Source organism: Marmota monax, unplaced genomic scaffold (assembly GCF_021218885.2).
Source record: "Marmota monax isolate L192 unplaced genomic scaffold, Marmota_monax_Labrador192_F-V1.1 WCK01_AAM20220418_F8-fsc00344, whole genome shotgun sequence".
NCBI classification, from domain to species: domain Eukaryota; kingdom Metazoa; phylum Chordata; class Mammalia; order Rodentia; family Sciuridae; genus Marmota; species Marmota monax.
This window is the reverse complement of record NW_026692430.1, coordinates 172,170-182,934: the sequence shown is the minus strand read 5'-3', so window position 1 is coordinate 182,934 and position 10,765 is coordinate 172,170. Positions and strand designations below refer to the sequence as shown.

The window sequence follows — 10,765 nt, the reverse complement described above, 5'->3', positions numbered from 1 at the left end:
GGAGGAGGGCCCATGGGCTCAGGCAGTGGTGGGTGAGTTCATTCCTCAGACCTGGGGGATGAGTAAACCTGGATGCTGGTCATCCACAGCTATTAAGGAGACAGAAGAAGATCCTGGGGCTGTCAGAGGCACACCTGTGTCCCCAAGCCAATGTTTCCTTTGAGTTGCGTGCATGTTTGCATGTTCGTGTGCAAACAAAGCATGTGTGAACTGTGCGGTGAGGTGGGAGTGGAGCTGCGTGCTCCCACGGGTGACCTACGGGGAGAAGTGTTGTTCATGAGCTTTTAGAGCAGTTTGGTCACAGAAAGGGGGCCCAGGGACAGGTGAGGAGCTGTGGAGGCAATGCAGAGGGAAGAGCCGGAACCAAAATTCATGTGTTTGGAAGCCCAACCCCCCAAGACCTCAGGATGCAACTGTATTTGGACATGGCACCTTTCAAGAGGTGATAAGGTAAGGAAATTCATTAGGATGATCCTAACCAGGTAGAACTGGTGTCCTCCTAAGGAGAGATTGGCACACAGACACACCTAGGGAAGGCTGCCACCTGAAGCCCAGGAGAGAGGCTCAGGAGGAGCCAGCCCTGCCGACACCGGACCTCAAACCTTCAGGCTCCAGGACGGAGGGGGTGTGCCCCTTCAAGTCACCCGCCCTGCAGGACTTTGCTATGGCGGCCCTCGCAGGCTACAGCACCGTGTCTGCCAGTCCAGGACTCCCAACTCCATTGCTGGAGGGGAGAGAGCCCCAGAGGACACCAGACTCCCTGCTGGGAAAGGCAGGTCTTGGGGACAGGGAGTGGGGCTCTGGGGCTGGGGAGTGGGGAAAGCACCTAACAGACTGGCCACTGTCCCTTCACCTTCACTGTCCTAAACCCCTGGCAGGGCCCAGAGGCTGTGACTCACACATGACAGAGCTTTGGGAACCTCGGGCATGGACCATACCTGGGCGGTTCCATAGCCTGGGCAGGCACACAGGCCCCCCTACCTCCTGCTGAGGTTGCCAGAGCCAAGAGGGTTTATGACTATTGTTCTAGAATGGAAGGCTTCCACCTCACCCTGGGCCAAGCACATCAATTATATAAATTGCCTTTATTGGGAAAAAAAAATCATATGAGAAGAAATGAAAATCAGCAAAAATGGTGGGTATCCGTTAATTCAATTTGCATTGTCATCACCCATGATTGAGGTCGAGGATTTGTTTATTTCTTCTGGTCTGAAGGACTCAGCCTGTTCAATATTGCTGAGTCTTAATTATTTCAGAGTCATTGACAAGGAAATTGATGTTGCCATTTCCGTGGTCGCAGAAGAGCAATTTTAAAAATTTCTTTTCTCTACCAGACTTGTTAGTCAATGAGAATGATGACTTGACACTCCACTTGTGCCCCATAACTCAGCACGTTTCTTTTGGGACCCCGTGATCTTGCTGTGAACATTTTGTAGACCATTTAACGATTTCTCCTATGTAGCTATCACTTTCTCATCTCCTGCCGTCAGCTCATTCTCTAAAATACGATGAAGGGCTTCAGGTCATTCAGCGTTCATGACAAGCAGGATGAAGTGCCCTGTGGTTACCATCTGGGGGTGTTGGGTTCCTTGTCTCCACTCAGCGAAGAATTGAACAGGGTGCAGAGATCGCAAGCAGCAGGCTGTTTGCAAGAGTGACAGAGACAGTCTTCTCTGAAGGAGCTGGGAGCTGGGTGGGGGAGTTTTGGCCTGTTTTTTTTTTTTTTTATGGTCCTTGGAATTTCCTCCTCCCCTTGTCTCCTCCTCTGTCCATGAGCTCTCACTATTATTCATTGGCACCCCTGTGTCCATGCATATATTTTAGTTTTTCTATTTAATCTCTGCTTAGGGGCAAGTTTTTGGAAGTGTCTGTTTGATTGGGTCCCCTGCTTGTGTTCATGAGCACTTTTGTCAGCTGGGAAGTTGACCTCTTTGGAAGACCCTCTTCATGCTCCTTTGGTCTGGCTGTGCCCCTGACCTCCTCCCTTGCCACCTTGCCCTGGCTGCCTAGGTCCAGCTCTCTACGACCACATCCCGTGCCATTCAGAGTTGGCTTCTGCCCACCTCCAGGACAGTTGGTGGAGATGATGAACAGACATACACACCCCCAAAGTGTTCAACAATAATGTTTGGGCTTTTTTCTCAGAAGTTCTTTCTTCAGGTTGCAAATGAAGAATCGCTTCTGTCCTTGAAATTTGGACACAAGCTCCGAGAGTCACAGCCTCTGCAGCGTGGATGTGTCTGTCTTTCCATTTAGGCATTAACATGGTGAAAAGTGGTGGGAGATGGACTCCTTCAGAACAAGAAGTTAGGTCCTCACCTAGGAACTTTGTTGAGTGTTTGATTAGAAGGTGGGTTTGTAACTGTGGGGGCTCAGAACACAATACACCAAAATACGGCACCTTGGTGGGCTGAGACTTTGAATTCAGGGTTGTTGGAAGGATCAGAAGCAAGATCTCTCCTTGCCCTTCTCCTGCCCTCTGTGTCCAGCCCTCTGTGTCCAGCCCTTTCTTCCCCAACTGTGGAAACCAGAATTCCTTTCCCCAAGCCAGTCACAGAAGCTAGAACCCTTCTCCATTTCCAAAGGGCTTCTGTGTCACATAGAACTCCCTAAATCTGTTATTCTTTTCTCTTCTTAACCTGTCCTACAGGGTTTTGTCCAATGCTGATGGTGGGTGAGAAAAAGAATCATCAACCGTGGTCCTGGGGTAGAGCAGGGCCTGGACCCATGTTCCCAGAGAGGAGGACCCCAAAGTCACGTCTTGCTCTGCTCCTGTGACTGTGACATATATCTGAGGTAGTCAAAACTAGAAAGGGGAGGGGTTTGTTTGGGCTCCCAGTTTTGGAGGTTCCAGTGCCTGACCAATTGGTCCCATTGCTTTGGGGACTAGGGTGAGGCAGCACATCTTGGGGAAATGAACCAGTCACTTTAAGGCAGGAAACTAAAGAGAGGCAGAGGAAGGGGCTGGGGCCCCACTCTCCCTTTGGGGAGCTCACCTCCAACGACCAGAGCAACTCCCGCTGGGCCCCACTCTTAAATCCCCCCCCCCCAACAGTGCTGACCACCAAGCCCTTAATGCGTGGGACCTGGGGGGACATTTAAGTACAAACTATGGCAAATGCCTACAAAGTGGTCCAGTGACCCTTATCCTCGCACACTCTGAGGGGTCACCTTGTTTTGTTCTGTACTGGCTGCCCTCCAGAGCTGCGGATCTGTGCCTTGGGAGCAGGGCAGGAGAGCGGCCATTCATCACGAGGCAGCTCTGCTCTGCCCTTGGAGATTTCTGATGAAGCCCCGTGGGCCCCTTAATTACGCCGCCGCCCATTTGTGAGATTCAATTACGGTGGAGATCAGTCGCGGCCTTCTGCAGCGTGCTGAATGCCAGGGAGACGGGCAGCTGACCAGGACTGGTTCGAGGTGATCGATGCAGCCCTGGCCAGCCTGTGTCACCCTCGGCCACGACTCTTATTTATTGAGGGCCGTCCCCATCCCAGAGCAGCTGCTCTTCCTGAGCTGGGGGACGCATTTCAGTGCTTGGAGGGACCCACAGGGCATGGGCAGGGCTTTGTCCTCACAGGGGCCTGGGTAGCTCCAAAGGGCCAGGAAGGAATCAAAGAGCTCAGAGGCAAATAAACCTGTGCTCGTCAAAGTCCACCAGGCCGACAGGGAGAGTGGGGTAGAGGTGAAGGCCGGAAAGAGGAGCAGATAAGAGCGTTTGTTCTCTGGCTGCCGCCCAGCTGATACTGACACTCATTTACAAAAGCCAAGGCTGATGTTTAAGTCCCACAGACCAATGACAATTGTCTTGTCTGCCCAATTGGACAGGGGCTCCTCCTCCTGTGCTCCTGAGACTGGAGTTAAGGGATGGACTTTAGTCTTCCACACATGTAGTTTCAAGCCCCAGTACTGGCTCTGATGAGCTGGGAAGCTCCTCCCCAGAGCCTCGGTTTCCTCATCTGTAAGATGGGGGTCTTTAATTTTTTTTCTCTTGTGGTTGTAGATAGACAGAATGCCTTTATTTTACTTGTTTATTTTTGGTGGTGCTGAAAATTGAACCCCAAGCCTCATGCATGCTAGGCAAGTGCCCTGTCACTGAGCTACAGCCCCGAAGATGGGGGTCTTGTAAGAAGTAAATGAGATAGTGTGGTTTCTTACTACGCCTGACACACAGGAGACAGGCCAGTACGTGGTAATTACCATTATCATCCTTATCTCGGATTGTACTGTGATGGTCTGGTCCCCTCGCCATCCTGAGATGTTCTCAAGGACTCACGCTGCACCACATTCATATTTTTATCCTGACTGCCAAAGCAAGGCAAGACTAGGGACCTGACAAAGGTGGATGGGAAGGAAAGAAAGAGGAAGGAATGGGAGACAAGGCTATGCCTTCCGAATGGCCACGTGGCCTGGGCTCTCACCTCTCTCTCCACCACTGAGCGCTCATATTCACTGGGTGTGCCACCTCCGGGAGCCGAGCAGCCCTCAGCACAGGGCCAAATGAACACACCTGCAAGAGCTGGGGTGGCCGCTAGAAGATAGCTCTAGGTTCTCAAATAAGCTGCTCAGACCAAGCTGCTCGGACCGCTGGAGCCTTGTGCTCTGTGAGGTGCTCACGACAAGACCTCTGAGGAGCCATGTGAGGGATGGCTTGAAGAAGACCGCCTGAGAGCTAGGGTGCTGGGTGGCCTCCCAACCACCTCTTCTCCTTCCTGGAACCCGGGCACCATACCATGGAGCTACATTCCCAGCCCCCTTTACATATATGTATTTATTTATTTCGAGACAGAACTCCCTAAGTTTCCCAGGCTGGTCTTCGAATCATGGCCTCCCAAGTCACTGGGATTACAGGTGTGCACCATCATGCCCACTTGCCCCTTCTTTAAATCTGAAATCATAGAAACTCAAAGAAAAAACTTCTAGTTCTCATGTCCTTTGGTTTCAGTGGCTTCCGGACCAGGGATCTCCAGCTTCACCCCAACCGTCAGATAAACACATCCATGTAGTTCCTTGTCTCAGTCAATGTGAGGATTAAAACTGACTTTAAAAAACAATAAGGGTAAATACAATTTTTAATGAAATATGGTTTTTAACTTCTTCACACCCCATTGTAGTGGGTTGAATGAATATGTGCCCTTCCAAGAGATATGTCCGAGTCTTCACCTCCAGTTTCTGGGAATGTGACCTATTTGGAAATAAGATCTTGCAGATGTAATTAAGGGTCTTTATATGAGATCATCCTTGACTTAGGGTGGACCCCAAATACAATGATTGATGTTCTTTTCAGAGAAAAGAGGAGATTTGGTGCAGGCAGACAGAGATGGTCACGTGAGGACAGACTCAGAGACAGGAGTGAGGCGGCTTCACACCCAGGAATGCCCAGGATTGCGGGCTGGGAGAGGCGTGGGACACTCTTTCCCTTAGAGCCCCGCAGCGCAGGACTGCCCCCCATCTGGATCCTCACAGGGATGTCCTCCCTCTTCTCCATCCCAGCACCGTTGGACGTTTTATGTCTCCTCTTTTTCTTTCCAAGATGTGGCACAAGCCTGCCTGACTGGAGGCACTTAATTGCATGTATTGTCTTTTGTTAAGACAATGGAGACAGCTGTTTAAATCCAGCCGTACCCTCCCACAAAGCATGAGTCTGTCCAGCCCAGTCCCCGCTTCACAATGAATCCTGGAGGAAGATGGGAGGCTTCTGCTCACAGTGGCAGTGGGGCCAGCGACCCTGCCTCCTGTTCTCTCTCCACCTGGACAATTATGCAAATTCCTCTGCAATTCCGGGGTAGAGTTCTCTGAAACAGGCCAGAAGACACAATTGGGGCTGGTTGCTTCTGAGGTCAAAGATGCCAGTGGACAGAGGCATCTAAAATCTGGATGAAAAAAAAAATCAAACTGTTTTCTTGACTCGATTTTTCTGCCACTCAGATAAGAGAAAGCTAGAGAGTCAAGACTCTCAGACTTTCAGAAAGGCTCTGAAAGGACCCGGAGCACTCTGGTGCCACCTGCTACCTTCTGAGGGTGCTAGGTCTTGCTCTTCAGGGCTGCACTGAAGTGGGCAGGCCATTTAAGAGATGAAGGCTCTCAAGTTCAAGGTCGGGTGGGTTATAAATGGCGAGGCTGGATGTGAGACTGCCAGATTCCAAACCCTGCAGCTTTTGGTTCTTTTCACTACAACACAACACTACCAATTTAGGAAAAGGGTTTCTTACACGAAGGTGCAAAAAAAAAAATTATGATAGTTAAAGTCTAGTGAGGGGAGGAGGCAATACACAGTGGCACTTTCTTTTTAAATGTGTTCTTCAGCTGTGAAACACAACCAAAAGGGTTCAACAGAAGGTTGGCTGAATAAATTGTGGTCCATCTCTATTATGAAAAAGTGGGAAGCCATTAAAAAGAAAAAGCTAAATCTAGGTGTCCTGATAGGAGGATCTGCCCAAAATGTATCCCATGGAAAAGCAGCATGATTTCACTTATATCAGAAATAAACACATTGGCTAAGGGTTCAAAAAGATCTGCGACTGGTTTTCAACCTGGATTTTACCTCAGCCTCGCTCTGTTAGTGCCTAGCAGATACCAGTGCGAGGTAGGAGTGGTGGGCGCACCCCAGGCAGAGGGAACCTTCCTTTGGAGGATGAGTTTGGAACAGCCTCAGGTCTCCTAGGGAAAAGCAGGAGGTACCCACAGACAGCTCTCGTCCAGGGGGACCTGGCTGGGAGGAGGGAGACAGGAAGGAGGGGGTCTCAGCATGCACCCCCGAATCAGAGCTGCTCTACATATTACCAGTTTTTCTTGGTGACCGGATTGCTTGCGATTGCAGCTATCACCTATTTGAAAACCATCCAAGGAGAGTGATCTTTTTGCAGAAGAGGAAATGGAGGGCCAGAGATAAGAAGTGATCTAGGTGTGGTGGCACATGCCTATGTTGGGGAGGCTGAAGCAAGAGGATCACAAGTTCAAGGCTAGTGTGGGCAACTTAGTGAGACCACGTCTCCAAGTAAAATAAAAAGGGCTGAGGGTGTAGCTTGCCTGGCATGTGTGAGGTCCTGGGTTCGGTCCCCTGTATCCCCTGCCCCATACAAACAACAGCGACTTTACCTGTTGGTTCTTTAGGGAGTAGGTGTCAGTCACATGGGCAGCACACCCTGTCAATATGCCCTCAGCCCAGCTCTGTGCCTAGCATAAGTGGCCCCAGCTCCTGGATGTATAGCAATCTGGGTGCCTTTCTGTGGCTAGGTCATTTGAATATCTAACATTTCCCTGCCAAGGGGCTTTGTGCTAGGAACAAAACTGTCCCCCAAACTCTTGCTGCAGATATAACCCAGCTGCTGCAGTAGAACACTAGAGGAACTGATCTTTCTACCAAGTCTATAATGACCTTTGAAACAAACCCTTGGTCCTTCCTAGGGCTGTAATGGGTAAGCATCTCTCCCCAAGGTCATTTTTTCAAGTGGACTTGAGCTTATCCTGCTGTCGTCCCCACAATGCCCAGAATAAAGTCCATGCTCCCTCAAATCATGGCTTGGTGGGAGGCAGGTGGGCTTTGGAGTCAAAGAAGCCCATGTTGACGTCCTGCCTCGATCGTGTGGTTTGGTCTTGGTCACATACCACTGAGAGCCTTTTCACTTAGCTGAAGAGAAAATCCTAGAGGGGTGTTGTGAAGAAGATGAGAACTATTGGCATAAAGCATCCCCCACCCCCCAAATAAAAAATTGCAACCCAAGTGTTCATCAGTGGATGGATGGAAAACAAAATCTGCTCTACACAAAGAAAGGAGCATTGCTCAGTTGTCACGTTCCACGTTCCAGATGACCTTGGAGACATTCTGTGACACTCTATGATTCAGTTTATGTGAGGTACCTAGAACAGCCAAATTCATAAAGACAGAATGTGGACTGGTGGTTATGAAAAGCAGGGGCAGGGAGGACAGGAAGGTAGTGTTTCATGGGTGCACTTTGGGAACACGAAAGCATTCTTCGGCCAGGTGATGGTTGCACAATAATGCACTCAGAGCTACAGAACCGCTCACTTAAAAATGGTTAATATGGTGCTGTGGTTTGGGTATGTTTTGTCCCTCAAAGATGCACGTTCTTGAAGCTCCATTTTGACCCGTGGGGGACCTTTCAGAGGTGGGGGACTAGTGGGAAGTGATTGTGAAGCTGATTGAAGTTGGGGGCCCTTGTAAAATCCTGAGCAGTTTCCTCAAGCTGACAGTAAAGGCTGAGGCCTGCCCCTCTCCCCCCAAGGACACTGAAAAAGGACATGTTCCCTCCCCCCCCCCACCCACCTCTGGCCCAAACCAGCTGACTGCAAGTGTCTATTTCCAGTCTTTTGTCTCAATCTGCCACCTGCCTCTTCCCTTTTAAAGCTTTTCTTGTCCTCAGAGCCTCTGAGGATGGAATTTTTAAAACAAAAAGTCTTTCTCTTCCTTCCAAGCTGGCTTTGAAGAAAACCTTTTTTTCCTACCAATTTGACCCAGAATGTCTGTGGAGTAGCCAGCAGGGCCCCAGCCTCTCCACACCCCTCCCTGAGGGGCACCAGTGCTGGGTGTCTGCCCTTGTGAGAGGATCAACCCTGGCCTCCCACAGGATGGATCAGATCCCGTGAGGGCAGGAGGCTGGGAAAAGAGCCCGGCTCCTCCACTCTTTGCTGCCCTTCCACGCTGTGCACAGGGGACCCACAGTGGTGGGAATAGGAGGTTGAGGGTAATTCTATGAAATGGGCCTACTGTGTCGACCCCCAGATGCTTTCATTTTAAAAAGCAACTTACTTGCATCCCTGCCTGGCTTATGTGGAAAGGATAGATTACATTCCTCAGCTAACTGTTAGCTGCTAGTCAGCAGTCAGGGGTGGACCTGGGCAGAACTCTCCGGAAACATCCCTGGGACCGCAATGAGACTGAAGGCAGGAGGCACACCACCCTTCTCCTCTCTGAGAAGACCCACTCTCCCCCCTGAGAGAGTCCCTTTCCCTTTCCCTATCCCTTCTAACTCCTGCCTGTTACTTTGAGTGACCTGTCTGGAATCTTTCTGACCTGATTGCAAGAATTGGGGTTTGCAGGGGGGCAGTCTTCATGCTGCCTCAGTTTCCCAGGAAGCCCCTGTAACACCATGACACCTCCACCCTTCTGTCTTCCTCATCCACCACGTCATGGTGCGGCACAAACCCAGCACCAGATGTGACGACCTGACGAGCCTCCGGAGGTGGGAGCTAAACAAACCTCTTTTTGTTATAAAGTATGCAGTTTCAGGAATACTTTAATAGTTACATCAAACAAACTAAGACAGATGATAAATTTTATGTTATGTACATTTTACCATAATTTTAAACATTTGTAAATGAGTTAAATATTGTTGATAAATATTCTAAATGTGGTTGGGGGACACTTAGGGAGCCCTGGGACACTTTCAGGGGATCTAGAACAAATCCATTTTTCGCATTTATGTTTTCCACTCTCATACAGGTACAGGGGAGTTTTCCAAAGTCTACATAACCCAGGATAGCACAATAGCTTGAACACAGAAGCAGATTTCAGAACGCAGCATCTTTATTATTAGATAGGTGTGAAAGGGGCTTGCAAAATGTAAAATAAAGACACTCTTCCAATTTTTTTTAAAAGAAAAGCATATTTTTAAAAAAGTATGTTATTTATGTTAACATGGGCACATTATTATTGCTTTTAAATGAGTTAATAAATATATTTAACAATTTCAGTCTCTAGTAAACATCGACAGACATACAACATATTAATTTGAGTTCTCTGAGGACCTCAATAAATTTTTAAGAGTGTCAAGAATACCTGGGGCCACAAAGCTTGAGAATCGCTTCAATAAAGAAAACGTGTCAACTCAGGAGACAGTCAATGCCTTTAAATGTTCAGGCATCAATGTAAAGATACAAGAATTAAGAAAATATTACAACAAATGAAGCCAACAAAGTTCCATTTGTGGACCAAGAAGAAACAAGATCTATGAAATGACTAATGAAGAATTCAGAATAATACTTTAAGACAAGTTCCTGGTATTATAGGAAAATATGTAGGAACATTTAAATAAAATTTGGAAAACAATCCATGAATAAAATGAGAATTCTGACAAAGAACTAGAAGAAAAAAAATGAATAGAAATCCCATAAATAAAAATCATAATAACCCAATAGAAAAACTCAGAACTAACTTCAACAACATATTTGATCAACAGAGGAAACAATCAGTGAGCTTGAAGACAGGACACAGGAAAGAAATGATCCAAACAGAGCAGCTATTCCTCTTCTCGGACTATACTCAAAGGACCTAAAAACGGCATACTACAGGGACACAGCCACATCAATGTTTATAGCAGCACAATTCATAATAGTTAGACTGTGGAACCAACCTAGATGCCCTTCAATGGATGAAAGGATAAAAAAAATGTGGCATATACACAATGGAATATTATTACTCACTAAAAAATAACAAGATCATGGCATTTGCAGGAAAATGGATGGCATTAGAACAGATTATGCTAAGTGAAGTTAGCCATCCCTAAAAAACAAATCCCGAATACCTTCTCTGATATAAGGGAGGTGACTTAAAATGGGGAAGAGAGGAAGAGCATGGGAAGAAAATTACCTCTACATAGGGAAGAGGGGTGGGAGGGAAAGGGAGGGAGAAAAGGAATTGCATGGATAGTGGAAGGAGACCCTCATTGTTTTACAAAACATTTGTATGAAGATGTGAGAAGAGAAAAAAAAAAGAATAGCGTTACCCTAGATTAGGTAGAGAGAAGTG

At 48.0% G+C, this 10,765-nt stretch overlaps 1 long non-coding RNA gene across 1 annotated transcript; it reads left to right on the top strand.

Annotated features, from left to right (window-relative positions):
• Positions 1-213: 213 nt before the first annotated feature.
• Positions 214-5,039, top strand: LOC124091750 (uncharacterized). Its single transcript, XR_006851423.2, has 3 exons — positions 214-450; positions 2,651-2,796; positions 4,943-5,039. It is a non-coding gene; the product is annotated as an uncharacterized LOC124091750 (long non-coding RNA).
• Positions 5,040-10,765: the final 5,726 nt, after the last annotated feature.